Source organism: Zingiber officinale, chromosome 2A (genome assembly GCF_018446385.1).
Source record: "Zingiber officinale cultivar Zhangliang chromosome 2A, Zo_v1.1, whole genome shotgun sequence".
In the NCBI taxonomy this organism is placed as follows: domain Eukaryota; kingdom Viridiplantae; phylum Streptophyta; class Magnoliopsida; order Zingiberales; family Zingiberaceae; genus Zingiber; species Zingiber officinale.
In genome coordinates, this window is record NC_055988.1 from 163157852 (window position 1) to 163172861 (window position 15010).

Sequence of the window (15010 nt, forward strand, 5' to 3'; positions counted from 1 at the left end):
TCATCTCGACGAAGCCCCTCCATGTTTAAACCAACATGGATGTTGGGGAAGGAATAAAGTAGTAAAAATGTAGATCTCGAGATTGTGGGTTGTGAATTATGGAGATATGGGTGTTAGCTAAAAGTCTTTAATTTAAGATTATAAGTTGATTTACATGTCCGCTTGTGATTTATATTCTCTCATGTGTAGGAGAAGGAGATATTTCTATAAAATTTGAAGTGTGCAAGGTAAAAGCAGAATAACTTTTCTAATGTACCACGGAATATATCAAAAAAATAAATAAAACAAATGGTAAGAATAAAATTTTCTCCAAATCTAAAAGCATATAATTATTAATGGAATATGATTCGCCTTTATCATGTTCCATTAGTCAACCAATGAAAGAACTAGTTAAAGGGCTCATTAGTTAGTATTATGTTACTCTATACCTAACAAGTTAAAGAAGTTTGAATAGAATATTTTCTTTTTTCATTTAATTTTCGAAGAAAAAAAAGGTAAAAATTTAAAATTTAAAAAACAAAAGAGAATTTATTCTATTATGTTCATCTACGGCATTCTGCATTCATAATCCCAATCTAGCTAGAGCACATATTCTATGCCCAAAATCAAATCATATAAAACTTTACAGGCAAGCTGACATTTAAAAAAAAAGAGAGAGAGAAGATATTGTTAATATAAAATATATTCACAGGGTTTGTAGATTTGTTGATGAGTTTCATTTTATTTTTCTTATAGATCTTATTTTTATGCTCTAAGACTCCATCTATAATAATGATTTAGTGGATCTTAAACATAACTTGCTATTTCTCAGGAAATTATGAAATATAGTTAAAAGTTAATTAGTTGGTAGTAGGAGCTTTCGGTGTCGTCATTAAAGTTGGTCTCAATTTTGGAGAACCTATATATTCCCGAATCCCCTTTCAACTTAAAGACATTTATTTTTGATCCACAGTCTTTTAGGCATAGGATAGCAACTATTCTTGATAATTTTCTTTTGTGTTCTTAAGGTTTTATTTTAGTCTCCATAGATTTACAATAAAGATCGTTGATGAAGTTTTTGGCCCAAATCTATTAATAATTGAACAAGAGTCAATTTTATAATGGTACTTTCCTAAAGAGTACACCTAAATTTGAGGCTGCCGAAAAGGCACCTCAAGATTAGAAAAATGCTCAAAAGGTGCATCTTACCTCTCTATCAAAAGTTACTTTTTCTTCCCTTTCTTTGCATCTGTGCATACTTTTCTATCTTCTTTTTCCTCTTAAATTAAATTAAATTAAATTAAATTAAATTAAATTTTTCTCTCTCCATCATATGCATACATACACCAACAACTTATTAGGAGATTATTGATATAATCGTCCCTAAATTAAGATTTACTAGTTTGACTAAACTCGAATAAATTCAAGTTTGAATTTTGATACTTAGACAATATGTTTGGACAATATGTGAGAAGAAATCAGATAGATAAGGTTAACCGAATATTTGATGATATGTAATATAAGAGTTAAATAGGTCATGGAAAAGTGGATACTTGACTGCAAAGTTCTAACTGAAGGTTAGGTAAAGTAAAATCCTAACTCAAGAGTTAGGTAAAAGAAAGTCCAAGTGAATCAAAGAGAATCATACGTTGGTAAAGGAAAATCCAAGTGGATCAATGAGAATTGAACGTTGGCAAAGGAAAGCCCTAATTGTGGTTGGGCAAAAGAAAGTCCAAGTGGGTGAAGGAGGACCGAACGTTAGCAAAGGAAAGCTCTAATTGTGATTGGCAAAGGAAAGTCCAAGTGGGTCAAGGAAAACTGAATATTGATAAAGGAAAGTCCAAATGGGTCAAGGACGACCACACATTGGCAAGAATAAAGTCCTAACTGTGGTTGGGTGAAGGAAAGTCCAAGTGGGTCAAGAAAGACTGCACGTTGGCAAAGGAAAGTCCAAATGGATCAAGGATGACTGCACGTTAGCAAAAGCAAAGTCCTAACTGCGATTATGTAAGAGTAAAATCCAAGTAGACCAAGAAGGGTCGCAATTGGTGATCGGGCGTCTAATGGAAAGTTGGCAAAGTCTAAGTTGTTCAAAGGTTGACCAGATACTTGGTGGAGAAGTCTCAGCAGGTCATGACTAATTGAATGTTATGTAAGGGAACTCTAGACTTGGACAAGCAAGTTAGGGTTGGGAAATCGATTGGTGCAATCAATTGTCCATAAGCTAATCGATTAGACAACCAATTAGGAGATTCTTGCGAGAACACAGAAAGGGTCGGGTCTGAATTGATTGGTCAATTGATTGGGCCGACCCTAATCGATTAGGACTGCTCCAATTGATTAGGGTGGATTCCTAATGAATTGGGAGTTTTGCAAGGAGAAATCACGAAAATAATCAGTGAATCGATTTTTCCAATTGATTCAACCACTGCTAATCGATTGAATTAATCGATCAAGCAGTGTTTTGTCGTGAGAAGGAAGAATCAATTGAGGCAATCGATTAAGTCTTAATCAATTGGGCTAATCAATTAAGCCTTTTTTACGAACAAAGAGTTCGGGAATCAATCAGGTAATCAATTAAAGTCCTTTAAATCAATTGGGATGACTCACCAATTGATTAAGGTTCAGAAAAAGAGTCGTTCTACAGGTATTCGAATGTTCGGTTGACGTGGCGATCGATTCAGGAAAGCCTAATCGATTAGAGGCATCGAGTGAACCATAGAAAAGGATTTTTGCGAAGGTTTGAAGGCAACACTCACACATTTCCTTATCGTAGGTTCTTGGACTATTCAGAGTGAATTGTTGCTGCATTTCTGAGTCAACAACAGGTCAGCCAAAGCTACAAGAGAGCAAGCAAAGCAAGGTTCATAGTGGTAATCGTTTTCGATTTCTTGTGTAACTAGTTTGTGGTTTTTGTTGTATTTTCTTATTGCGAGCTTGTACGAGGCTTCTCCACCTTCAGGAAGGAAGTATTCATAGTGGAGTTGCGAGTGTAAGGAGCGGACCCTTGGATTAGTCACCTCAAGGAGGTGGATACTAAGTAAAATCGAATGTGTTAGCATTATGGAGTCATTGCTTTAAGTATCTGTCACAAATCATCGATGAAACGAAAGAAGTTATTCACCCCCTAGCTCTCAGAGTGTCCTAACACAACTGTGGTGCTAAATTTTAAAAATTAACACTACATTTTAATTACACCAGCATCGCTACAATACTAGTTTTTAAAAACCAAGACTATAGTGGTGTCTTGGTTTTAAAAATCAACACCTTAGCAGTGTTATCTATAAAAATTAGCACCATGACAATATTGGTTTCTAAAAATCAACACCATGGTGGTGCTAGTTTTTAGAAATCAATACCAAGGCAGTGTTGGTGTGTTAAGCTATGATGTTGGTTTTTTAAAATTAGTAAAGAATAATATATTTGAACTCCGGAGCACACTACAAAAATCCACAAGAGTTAGAATGAGTCTAATCAAAGTTCTTTAGGTCTATCAATGAGTTTTAACCAAAACCCATTGATGGATCTAGAGGATTTGGATTTTTAAAAAGTTGACATGTAATAGAAGATGATAGTACAATGAAAGTATTTATGATATCCATGTCTAGTTTTGATATTCCTATGATAAGTTATGTATAGATGTCAATTGCATTAAAGTCATAAAGTTTGAAAACTTTTTTATCACTGATGTTAATGATTTCAAACTAATATTTCTGGGCAAATATAGACTCCAGGGCAATTTAGAAATCTATAGTACTTGGAATGGGTCCGATCGGAACTCCCTAGGTCTATTAATGAGTTTTAGCTGAAACCCTTTGCTGATTTTGAAAAGGTTTTAAAAGATATTTTTTTTAGGTTTGAAATTGGATTGTTATGGGTTTCACCTGGTAACAAATATGGATGAATAAGCTTTAATCTAAAAAAAAACTGCGTATTGTTCTGATAACCAAGTCAAAAATTATGATCTCCGAAAGCAGGTGACAATTGACACATACATAAACATAACTAATGTCGGACAAGATAGCAATTATCTTGTGGGCTAATAAGAAGGAGAATTTGAGAAGAAAACAAGAAGAGAAACTACTGTTCTCCAATTTTTTCTGAAAAATAAATTTATTTAATAACCCAGGATAATCTCTCAAACAACTAAATAGACACTTATATAGACTCTAAATCCTAAAATAATAATAAAAAATCCTAATATATAGACCCTCAATTCTTAACTTATAAATAAAGAAAAAAAATTTATCAAAAAGGAAAAATTCTTCACGAACTCACAATCTTAAAATCCATAAATGAACTCAAAATCTAAAAAAAATAAGAAAAATAAAAATTACCAAAAATCTCTAAAATTCAAAAAAAAAAACTGAAAATTATAAAAAATAATAATTTACTAAAAACTAAATCCAATGAATCTTCCGGTATCAGTCGCCCTGGATTGAAAAGAACTTATGCTCGAGTTTAGAATAATGTCAAATGGTAGTCAGGAGGAAGATCATTTGCCACTAAATCAACAAAATATCTAACACACTTGACTACATTGTTAACTTCAATGTTGCTTAACTTATCTTGTTTATCTGTTGTCTTTGTCGACTTACTCAAATTTCTATTGATTGTATCTCCTTGAAATCTAATCTAGTAATGAGGAGGGGTCCCACCGAAGATAGGTCAAAGTAAAGAAAATCGGCTGACATGGAAGACAAAGTTAAGCGGATATCCAAGTTCGCTGAGTAGATTGGCTATGCCCGAGCAGACCAAGTACTACCAAGCGGACCGGGTACTGCCGAGTGGATGGTACTTTTCGTCTTGTCTTTTTCAAGAACACCTAGGAAAACGTGCATATGCATTGAGATGCATGCACGAGCACTACAGTGACACTATAAAATAGGTTTCCCATCCACAGACAAAGGTATGTGCAACTTTGTCTTCTAAATCCTTTAGCTACGGTACTCCATTTCTTGAGATCGTTGGAGATTGACTTGAGCATCGAAAGACCAATACTAGAAAAGTTAGTTAGAGCCCTAGAGCCAATCATTTGATGATTGTATTATGGACTTGTTGTATCATATTCTTATATAAATAAAGGCATTTTGTTTTGGTTATTATACTTACTTGTATTGGTGCCAAATAAACTAAGTATAATAGCGTCCTTGAGTAGAAGGTTCTCACCTATATCAATCGGTTAGTTGAACCGATAGTGAGATGATATAGGGAACACTACTCTTAATCATTCCTAGTCGAATATTAACATTCAGGGACAATGTTAATGCAATAAGACTAGCATGTAGGTCAACTCGATGACTTGATCTCACAAGTCATGGATATAGAGATATCAAGTTGACACATGAGTATGCATTGGAGAATGTATACTGAATGATCCGCCATGAGAAAGTATCATGGATCATTATATGAGTGTCATATACTTTCTCATGTGGCTATTAGTGTGACTACTAGTCCTTAGACCTAAAATCACCATGGATCCCTACATAAAGAGTTATGTACTTTGGTTTCGTCAAACGTCACCCGTAACTGGGTGGACTATAAAGGCGATTACTGGTATGTAACGAATTATGCAGAGGGATGTGAGTGATGTAGATGGGATCTATCCCTCCTATATGACGGGAGCGACATCAATATTCTTGATAGAGTGAGACCACGAAGTGCATGACCATGCCCAAATGAGTCAATATGAGATATTGAGCTCATTTGATTTAGTGAGTCTACTTGGAGTTCAAGATTTAGATTGATTAGAGGATGACACGGTCTATGCCTCACATTGATCAATCTAGATGTCTAGGATAGAAGGACACTTGTCATATATTGTGAGGAGTCACAATTAGTAGTCACAAGGTGATGTTGGATCTCAACATTCTTGTAACTTGGGTAGTAATGATGTGTTGCTAGATACCGCTCATTACTTATGCTCCTAAATGGGTTTAGGGGCATTGCCAACGTTACAAGAACCTATAGGGTCACACACTAAGGACAATTAGATGGAGATTAGGTTCATATGATGAACCAAGAGGATTAGATTCATTTGATGAATCAAATTGGATTAAGAGTAATCCTAATTGGGCTTATTGAGTTGGACTCAAGTTGATTTATGTGTTCAATGAGTCTAATTTAGATTATGACCCATTGAATCAATTTAATTAAATGAGTTAAATTCATTATATTAAATTGGCTTGAATTAAATGGTTGGATTAGATCAACCATGAGAGAGATTAAGTCAAGTTTGACTTGACTTGAGAGGAAGATGAAGAGTCAAGTTTGACTTGACTTTATGCCACCTCATTGGTGAGTTGACATTGAGTGGGCCAATGATGATGCTCCACATCATCATGGTTGCTTAAGTGGGATGCCACCTCATGAGAATTACCAAGAGTTGTGACTCTTGGCATTCCATGGGGGTTGCTACATCTCTTAATGTGGCCGGCCACATCAATGGATGAATAAGTTTCATTTTGTGAATAATTCTCATTCATTCCATCATCTTCTTCCTTGCTCCATTTTCTTCTCTCCCTCTCCTCATCTTGCCGAACCCTACTAAGGTGCTAGCACACTTTAGTTTGGTGATCTCCTTCTTGTGTTCGTGTGGATACTTCTAGAGGGTTGTCTACTTTGACAATCTTGAGATCCGGCACCATTGGACGAGCGGGATTCGCGAAAGGCACGCATCAAGGGTAAAACTTCTAACATATAGTTCTAGTGTAGATCTATAGGTTTGTAAACTCATACTCGTAATTTTGTTTTCGAAAGTTTTCACTTCGCACGGATCCGTGGCTGGGGGTTTCAGGGTTTCCGCGACTCGAAAAGAGATTTTCGCGGCCCGAAAAACCCAACAAGGAACTCCTTCCTACCCCCGCACTAACATTTTTGTGTTACAAGGCTGCGTGGAGTCTTCACCGCAGCAACTGCGTGGCCACATCCTAGCTTGCTATCTTTGCTGTTTCCGGATAGGATCAAAGTCCATTTGATGAATCTCTACACTATTCACTACACTCTCAATGCTAATACTAATAACACGAGTTCCATCGAAGTTACACAGACCAGTCTGAGCATAAATTTGGACAGGTTGCGCCTGTGCCAACAACAAGTCAAGAATTAGCTGTCCGTATTCGAAAACAACTACATTGTACTCTTGACTAACGATACCAGTCGCTCCAATTCTCTGATTAATTTCAGCAATAATGGTAGTTGAACCAGCTAGTAAAGAAATTCCTAAATCTGCAATCGTTGCACAACCACCCACACATAATCTTAGAGATTTGCCATCAATAAGGACATCACTCATATTAAACTGCCAATAGCCTTTTTGAGTCACATGAACAAATGTATGTTCACTCTTGTAATAAATTGGATTAACTCCTTCAAGAGGGCATATCCTTAATTAGTCCATAAAAAAATATATTAGGGGATAGACTACTTATAATTACAGTTAAATTATGACCGTAATCCGGTCATGATTGGTTGTGATCTCTCTCTGGATTTACCGTCCCCTCCAAATTATAGTTTGGTTCCGAACGGATAGCCGGAGGCTGCTCGGAGGCCGCAGGCAGTGGGCAAGTAGCCAGACAGTTTGGCGCTGAGTGGGGGTGGCCTCCGACCACCCGTTCTGATCCAAACTATAACCTAGGGGACGGTGCACCTAGAGAGTTATCACAACTAATTACGGTCGAATCACGACTACGATCCGACCGTATTTACAAATAATTCATTTATGGACTCCTCCTCCTAATACAATTTCACCTCCCTCCCCTTCCTTAGAATTCCGATTAAACAAGAAAGAGAAAGCAGGTTCTTTGACGAGGTCTTGCTCAATCATATTGTACCACACAGGAGTAACATTCCCAACTGATATTTCTTGATCCTAAGTCCAAGAATGCCATCAAATTTCGCCACTAGAAATGTGATAATAGGCTCTTTGGTGGCCTCAATGGAAACCTGATCATTGACAACTAGATCACCAACTCCAACATGGTCTAGACTTAAGAAGTCGGAGATTTCTCTGGTGCCATAATGAATAGCTATTGTCTTCCATGTCATCAATTGACCTTTGAGAGGTCATATTCTCAATGTCCTCATTAATTTCTTCTTCAGTATCATCATCATAAACTAGTTCATTAGTCATCTTGGTCTCATCTCCAATTTGATATTAAGATTCCTCTTCAATTATAGCATATTCCACAACTTACAACATTTCAGGTTTATCAACTTCTTCTCGATCAAATGGCTCTTGTAAATTATCTTTGAATCCATCTAGGTCATCTCGGGCATTGAGCTATCGTCCTCCATGGCAAAGCCTAATCGTTCTTGGAACAAAGTTTGAGTGTAACCAAAGGGAAGAAAGTGACATTTCATCTTCTTCTTCAGCTTCTCCCAATTTGTGATCTTGGCTTTACCATGTCTGGCTCGTGAGTGTCGCAAGTGCTCCCACCTCCCTGATGCTTGGCCCTTGAGTCTAATGGTAATCAATTTCATCTTCATTTGATCTAAAACTTCTTTATAATCAAAGATTTGCTCCATGCTCCACTTCGTTGATCCATTCAATGAAGCACTCTACTTGTAACTTACCAGAAAATTCAGGCAGATCAACCCGAAACTTGAGATCTCCAGAAGGCTCCTCCTGACCATGAAATTCTTGATATGTAGCCCATTGGCGATAAGGGTTATCAAAGGTAAATTTAGATCTACGATTTGAGATCTCATAATCTTCAAGATTTTACGCCACCACCACAAGACACTAGGTTAAATCTGTGACTTGCTTTGCAAATCCTCAATCGTTATCATATCCTGAATGCTACGATCACAGTGTTTGACTACGACCACGATGATTTCCCATTGGATCTGATCCACTCTAATATCAACTAATGTTGGGCAGGATATCGATTATCCTGTAGGCTAACAATAAGGAAGATTTGAGGAGAAAACAAGAAGAGAAACCACTGTCTTCTAGATTTTTTAGAAAAAAAAAAAGAAATTTTATTTAATAACAGAAGATAATCCCTCAAACAGTTAAACATACGTTTATATAGACTAACTCTGAGACATAAAGAAAGGGAAAAAAATTCTAATATATATATATATATACTCCCAATTCATAACTTGTGAAGAAAGAAAAAAATCCTATTAGAAAACTTGAAAATTATAAAAAAAATAATTTACCAAAAATAATAAAAAAATCTAACGAATCCTCCAATATCAATAACTTATCATAGGGAATGCACTACCCTCTTCTATTACATGTTAACCTTTTAGAAATTCAAATCTCCTGGGTGTTGGATCAATTAGGCCGGTAAAAGGGAGGTGAATTGCCTGTTAAGAAATAAAACAAAACTTTTCCCGATCTTTTAACTCAGATTAGTAATGTAGTTAAAAACAGAATAAATGAACAACTTAAAAAGAATAGGCTAAAACAGTTACTTGGTTACAACCGGAGAGGTTGTTAATCCAAGGTAAGTAAACACACTAAAAATCTCCTTTTTTGAAGGCGGAGAAGTCTCTTACACTTGTTAGAAGCTCAGAAAGTAGTTAGGAAATGAATACAGAATTTGTTATCTATTTCCTAGGTCAATGGGTCTTTTTATAGTCCCTGGAAAATCTTATCCGACGCTTGAAGGTGCCTTCAAGAGGCTTTAAAGGCGCCTCCAGCGCGGAGAAATTATCCGTGCGAAGATAGAACTCTATCTTCGCTAACGGCTGAATTTTGTCTGGTTGAAGGCGCCTTCAACGGGTTGAAGGCGCCTTCTATGGTGGGTTGAAGGTGCCTTCCCACTGAAAGGCGTAGATACGTCTTTAATTCCATTGAGGGCACCTCCAGCAACTCCTCGAGCAATTTCCTCCCCGGCTTCTCGTCCCTTGGATCGTCGCACATGTCCTTCTCGTCTGCCGATGTACTCTTCCGCAACACCTCATCTCTCGGATGTACCGAGCCTGTCGACTCCCTTTCCGTGTCATCTTTCTCGCTAGCTGTGTCTTCTGCTCGACTTCTTGTGTTCCTAAACTCCTGCACCCTTAGACATAAGGGTTAAAAACTAATATGACCTAACCTGACTTGGTTGATCACATCAAAATTACCTTAGGGGTACCAACACTAGGTTCATCAATATATTTCGGTAAAAAAATATTGATAGACCTAGAGAACTTCGATTAGATGCATTCCAAGTGCTACAGGTTTTCAAAAATGTCCCGGAATCTATATGTGTCTAAATATATCAACTTAAAATCATTAATAGTAGTGATTAGAAGGTTTTCAAAGTTTAAACTTCAAAATAATTGGCATATACATATAATTTATAATAGGGATGTTAGAACTAGGCATAAACACTATAAATACTTTTGCTACATTTTTCTCTTTCATTGTATGTTAACTTTATAAAAAATCTAAATTCTTTAGGTCTATTAAATCAAAACTTATTAATAAATATAGAAAATTTTAATTTGAATCATTCCAATTCTTATAGATTTTTACAGTACTTTAGAGTAAAAAATGATGTTGATTTTTAAAAATTAGTTTTATCATGATGTTAATTTTTAGAAATTAGTACTGTGATGATTTTTAGAAATCAGTACTACACTGGTACTGGTATAATTAAATTGTATGTTAATTTTACAAAACTTAATAGTATAGTGATCATTGTAGCTAAATAAAGGTGAGAAAAGTTTAATTTAATTTAATAGAAAAATGGTTACGGAGAGAGAAAAATATATAAGAAAAAAACAAGGAAAATGGAACAGAGACGCCGTTTTGGACAATCCCAGCTGGGCCTTTTTGAAAATGGTTGATTTTATAATTTGGATATTATGGAGCAATGAACCTTCTAGAGGAGTAGAGGTTGTGGTGGGCATGGACCGCATGGTTCATCCGAGTAACTAAAATATATTTTTAGTATATCCTTTTTACTATTTGAAAAAATTTTGTTATAGAGGCCTTTATTATTTTATAAAAAAACTTACGTTCATCGACACATGCTCTGACTCACTTTCTTTATTCATCACTGTCACCATGTGACAGCATTAATTACATGTTTTGTGTGAAAAACATCTAAAAATACCCATTAGTTTCAATTTTCTCTAATCAGTGCACTAATTTTATAGATACATAAAGTTCTAAGACGTTTTTACCCTTTTGTCTTTTCGGGGACAATCGATTTAAAACCGAACCGTTCCGACAGATTAAATTGAAACCAAATAAATTTAATTTTTTCTAGCTAATCAAACTGATCCAGAGTAAATTGACACAAAATAAATTAAAATTTTAAAATAATTAAGAGTTAAAAATGAAACTCTAACTACTTGAAATAATGAAATAATTAAAATAATGAATTAAGACTACATTTGGAAGGATGTAATTAATTTATCTTATAATATAATCTCAATTATACAAGATAATGAAGTTTTATAATCTGGATTATAAAGTAAATGATATGTAATCTGATTATATTACGAGGTCATTGTTTAACTAAAATTTGAATGTCTAATATACCCCTAATCAGTCGTCGTCCCCTGCCACCGCTTGTCGCCTGCCATCGTCGGTCGCCCGTCGGCCGCCGACCGCCCTCCCGCCGACCGTCAACCTCCCACCTCCCGCCGCCCGTCGTCGACCGCCGTCCGCCCGTCGACAGTGACCAGTGGTGACGACCGCTAGTTGCCGATGGCTGCTGTAAGTTTCGACAGAGGTGCGGTTGCGGGGGCCCGTCGGTAAAAGTCGCATAATATTTTTGTCATTTTATAATAATATGAATTACATTCCTTATAAAAAATAATGGACACCAAACAAAAGAATGTAATAATTATTGTAATCAAATATTACATATATTATATTACCAAACGTAGTAATGTAATCTTGATTACATTTACAGTACAAATTTAATTACATTATAAGTTCCATTAAGTTCTCAAATTGAAACTCAATTATTTGAAATAATTAATATTAAAAAAATATATTTTTAAAATAACTAAATTCAATTTTTAAATTCGATCAGGTCCAATCGATTAAATATTTAATCAAAATTTTATATAAAAGGTGACATACTTATTACAAATAAGTAATTAATTCTCAGTAAACATATGATCTCAAGAAAAAAATTTCCCCTCACTCATTAACCATATTGACAGTCGGTAATAGGTTAATCTCATGATTTTTTTTTTCATAAAATTTAGAAATAGATTATGAAAAACCTCTGAAATGAACCTAATTAACTTTTACTATAAACTATTAAAAGATGTTCTTAACTATTTATATCGTAAAAAAATCATTCTAAAAAATTTATGAAAATAACATTATTTATAATTTAATATTAAAATTTCCACTGACCACTAGAGAATAGATCAGTATTTGCAATAGTGCATAATTCAAAAATTCAACATCCTTTAATCCCCCATTTAAAAGAAAAATCGACATCGTAATCCCGGAGACTGCTATCAGATGATGGAGATTTGATTAAAACTGTTCTAGTGTAGCTTTAATCAAGATTATTTAAATATAAATTTAATGATGTACTTCATAGATTAAATTACGAGTAAGTGGTTATTTTTAAAATATAACCACTCATGGCTCAGGACCGTCATCAGATCAACGACCCAGGACCGCAATCAGACCAATTGCTGAGCTGAATAATTTAATCAAACAAATCATGAATCACATCTCCAATAAAATTGGATTCATAATGACAAAAAAATAAATTAAATTATGCGTGACATGAAAAATCTCTTTCGATAATTATTCCCCCAAATATATTCACAAGCATAAATTGAATTATCCACCAAAATCTTGATTATGAATCAATAATAATCACCTTCAAATTCCTGCAGCACTCTCGCTGGCGCTGCGAACCTCGCCGAGAACGAGCGGGAGACGCTCTCCGGCTCTTCCCACGTCGACATTCCGTCGTCGAAATTCTGCGCGTAACTGTGCGGATCGTAGAGCGGCGGTGGTGGCGCCGGCAGCTTCTTCCTCTCCCTCGTGATCCGCCTCCAGAGCCCGCGCAGCTTGGTAATGCTGGCGGGCCGCGGGCGGCGCGCTAAATGGTGGTGGGCAGAGACCAGGCGGGCGAATCCAGCGGAGTTCCGGAGGCCGGCGACGGGGAGGGTCGGGCAGAGTCCGCAGACTGGATGCCTCTGGAGGCCGGGAGGAGGACTGAGGTAGTAGAAATCCGCCTCCTCCGTGGCGCTTGGGATGGCCATGGCCATGGCGTTGAATAACAAACAAGATGGAGTGATGCGTAATGAGAATATTCCAAGTTATTATATGTGCACGGTGGTGGATGTTGAGTCACGTTACAGTCATCTCCACCATCCATGGTCGACCAGCCACACATGCTTTAGATTCCGTTACCATCATGGCCAACTTTGGTCATCAATGGCGGCAACTTTTCACTTTTGCCCCATCCCCTCAATATTGTCAGACCTAGCCCAATCTCGGGGTGGAGGTTTTGTGCTTTTTGGAATCAGCATCTTTTGGGGTGATATTATGTATTTCGTAAAAAAGAATAAGTTACTTTTCTCTTTTACCTAGTCGACAGATTTATGAATCCATATCCCAATTAATTTTGAGATAAGAGCATTGATGATGCGACAAATACATATAATACGGCATATTACGAACGGATCAAAATATAATGTGACAATTAAAATTAAGGAGGTATGATAGTTAAGGTTAAAATGAGATGATGGTTCAAATCAAAAGGAGATAGTAGTGAGTCACTCTCAATAGGACTTAATTTCTCGTTCAGTGCTAAGACTCTCAGTACAAGGACGGTCAGCCAATAGGTCAATCGGGCTAAAGCAACCTAGTGCTTCTCGCCTGTAGTAAGATATCCTGTCCGAACCAAGAGTCAGCGGACGCTGGGCACGTGGCGCTCTCTGCTGGATCCTCGAGTACTCCGGCGAACCTGCAACAAAACCGAGCCGGGAGGGGTGTCCCGGCGACGGTCCTCCGACGCTCAAGTCAGGCGAGGAATGACAAGAAGGTAGCCTCAAGATGAAGACGTGCATACCTCCGGTGAAGAAATGGAGGCCTTATATAGACCCCTCGAAGAAGCCTGGGCGCGCCAATCAAAGCAGCCACCTGCATTTGACCATGCCCAGGCATGGGTCTGTCAGAAAAGGCGTCCATGAGGCCATACTGCTACTGTATCAACCTTTCCATGATGTGACGGCAAGATCCTCCATCGTGCGATCTTATGTACGGCCTAATCATCAGACATGCTTCTGCCGATATTCCATATCCCGAGCCGAGCGCATAGGCCGCTCGGCCGCCTTTTTCTCCCCTCGCCCTTATTTTGTCCGGGCGGGTTGCCCGCTCGGCTCTTTGGCCCCTGCCGTTCGGGCTCCCGGTCGGCCCTTCGATCCTCCTGCCTTGGCGTCGGAAACCCAAACCCATGGATGGGTTATCTAACTCCGCTCGGACATACCCGGATGATCGGCTCGGCCATTAACCGCTTAGTCAGCCCTTCATCGGTTCTCAAGCTGAGACCTTTCAGGAAGTGGGTTCCCCATTCTTACTGCCGGATCACTTGCCTTCCCTTCAAGTCTAGTCGAAGGAGGCCGTGAGTCCGACTGACTGGACTATATGTGTCCGAGCGGGCGGTCATCGCCTTACCGTCGCCTATAATATTCTTTGAGCCGTTCGGCCCTTATGGCGGATTCAGCCGCTCGGCTCTTCGTTTTGAATGCCTCGTCGTTCAATGTGGATGCTTGCTTGTCTAAATCTTCTCGAAAATTGCGCAAATCCTTCCCATTAAGTCGCAACACGCGCGGTATGACGCGCATTAATTGCGCCTAGTGGCAAGGCGCCACGTGGCTCTTCCCACGTGGCGGCGATGCTTAGTACGATGGGACGCGATTGCTTTGAAATGGACGGGCGGATGTTGGCCTCGCCTTTCGTGACCTGCATCCGACGGCGGAGGCCGACCAGCCTCGGCAGTATAAAATCTTCTTCTCCTCCCTTCGCCGCATGCTTGCTTGCGCGTTGCTTCTGCTTCGTTCTGTTGCTGCGGCCTCCGGCGATCTAGCGTCTGTTTTTAGGCGG

The 15010-nt window shown here is 37.9% G+C and overlaps 1 pseudogene; it reads right to left on the bottom strand.

Annotated features, from left to right (window-relative positions):
* Positions 1 to 6916: 6916 nt before the first annotated feature.
* LOC122044201 lies at positions 6917 to 8025 on the bottom strand (annotated as a pseudogene).
* Between the last annotated feature and the right edge of the window lie 6985 nt (positions 8026 to 15010).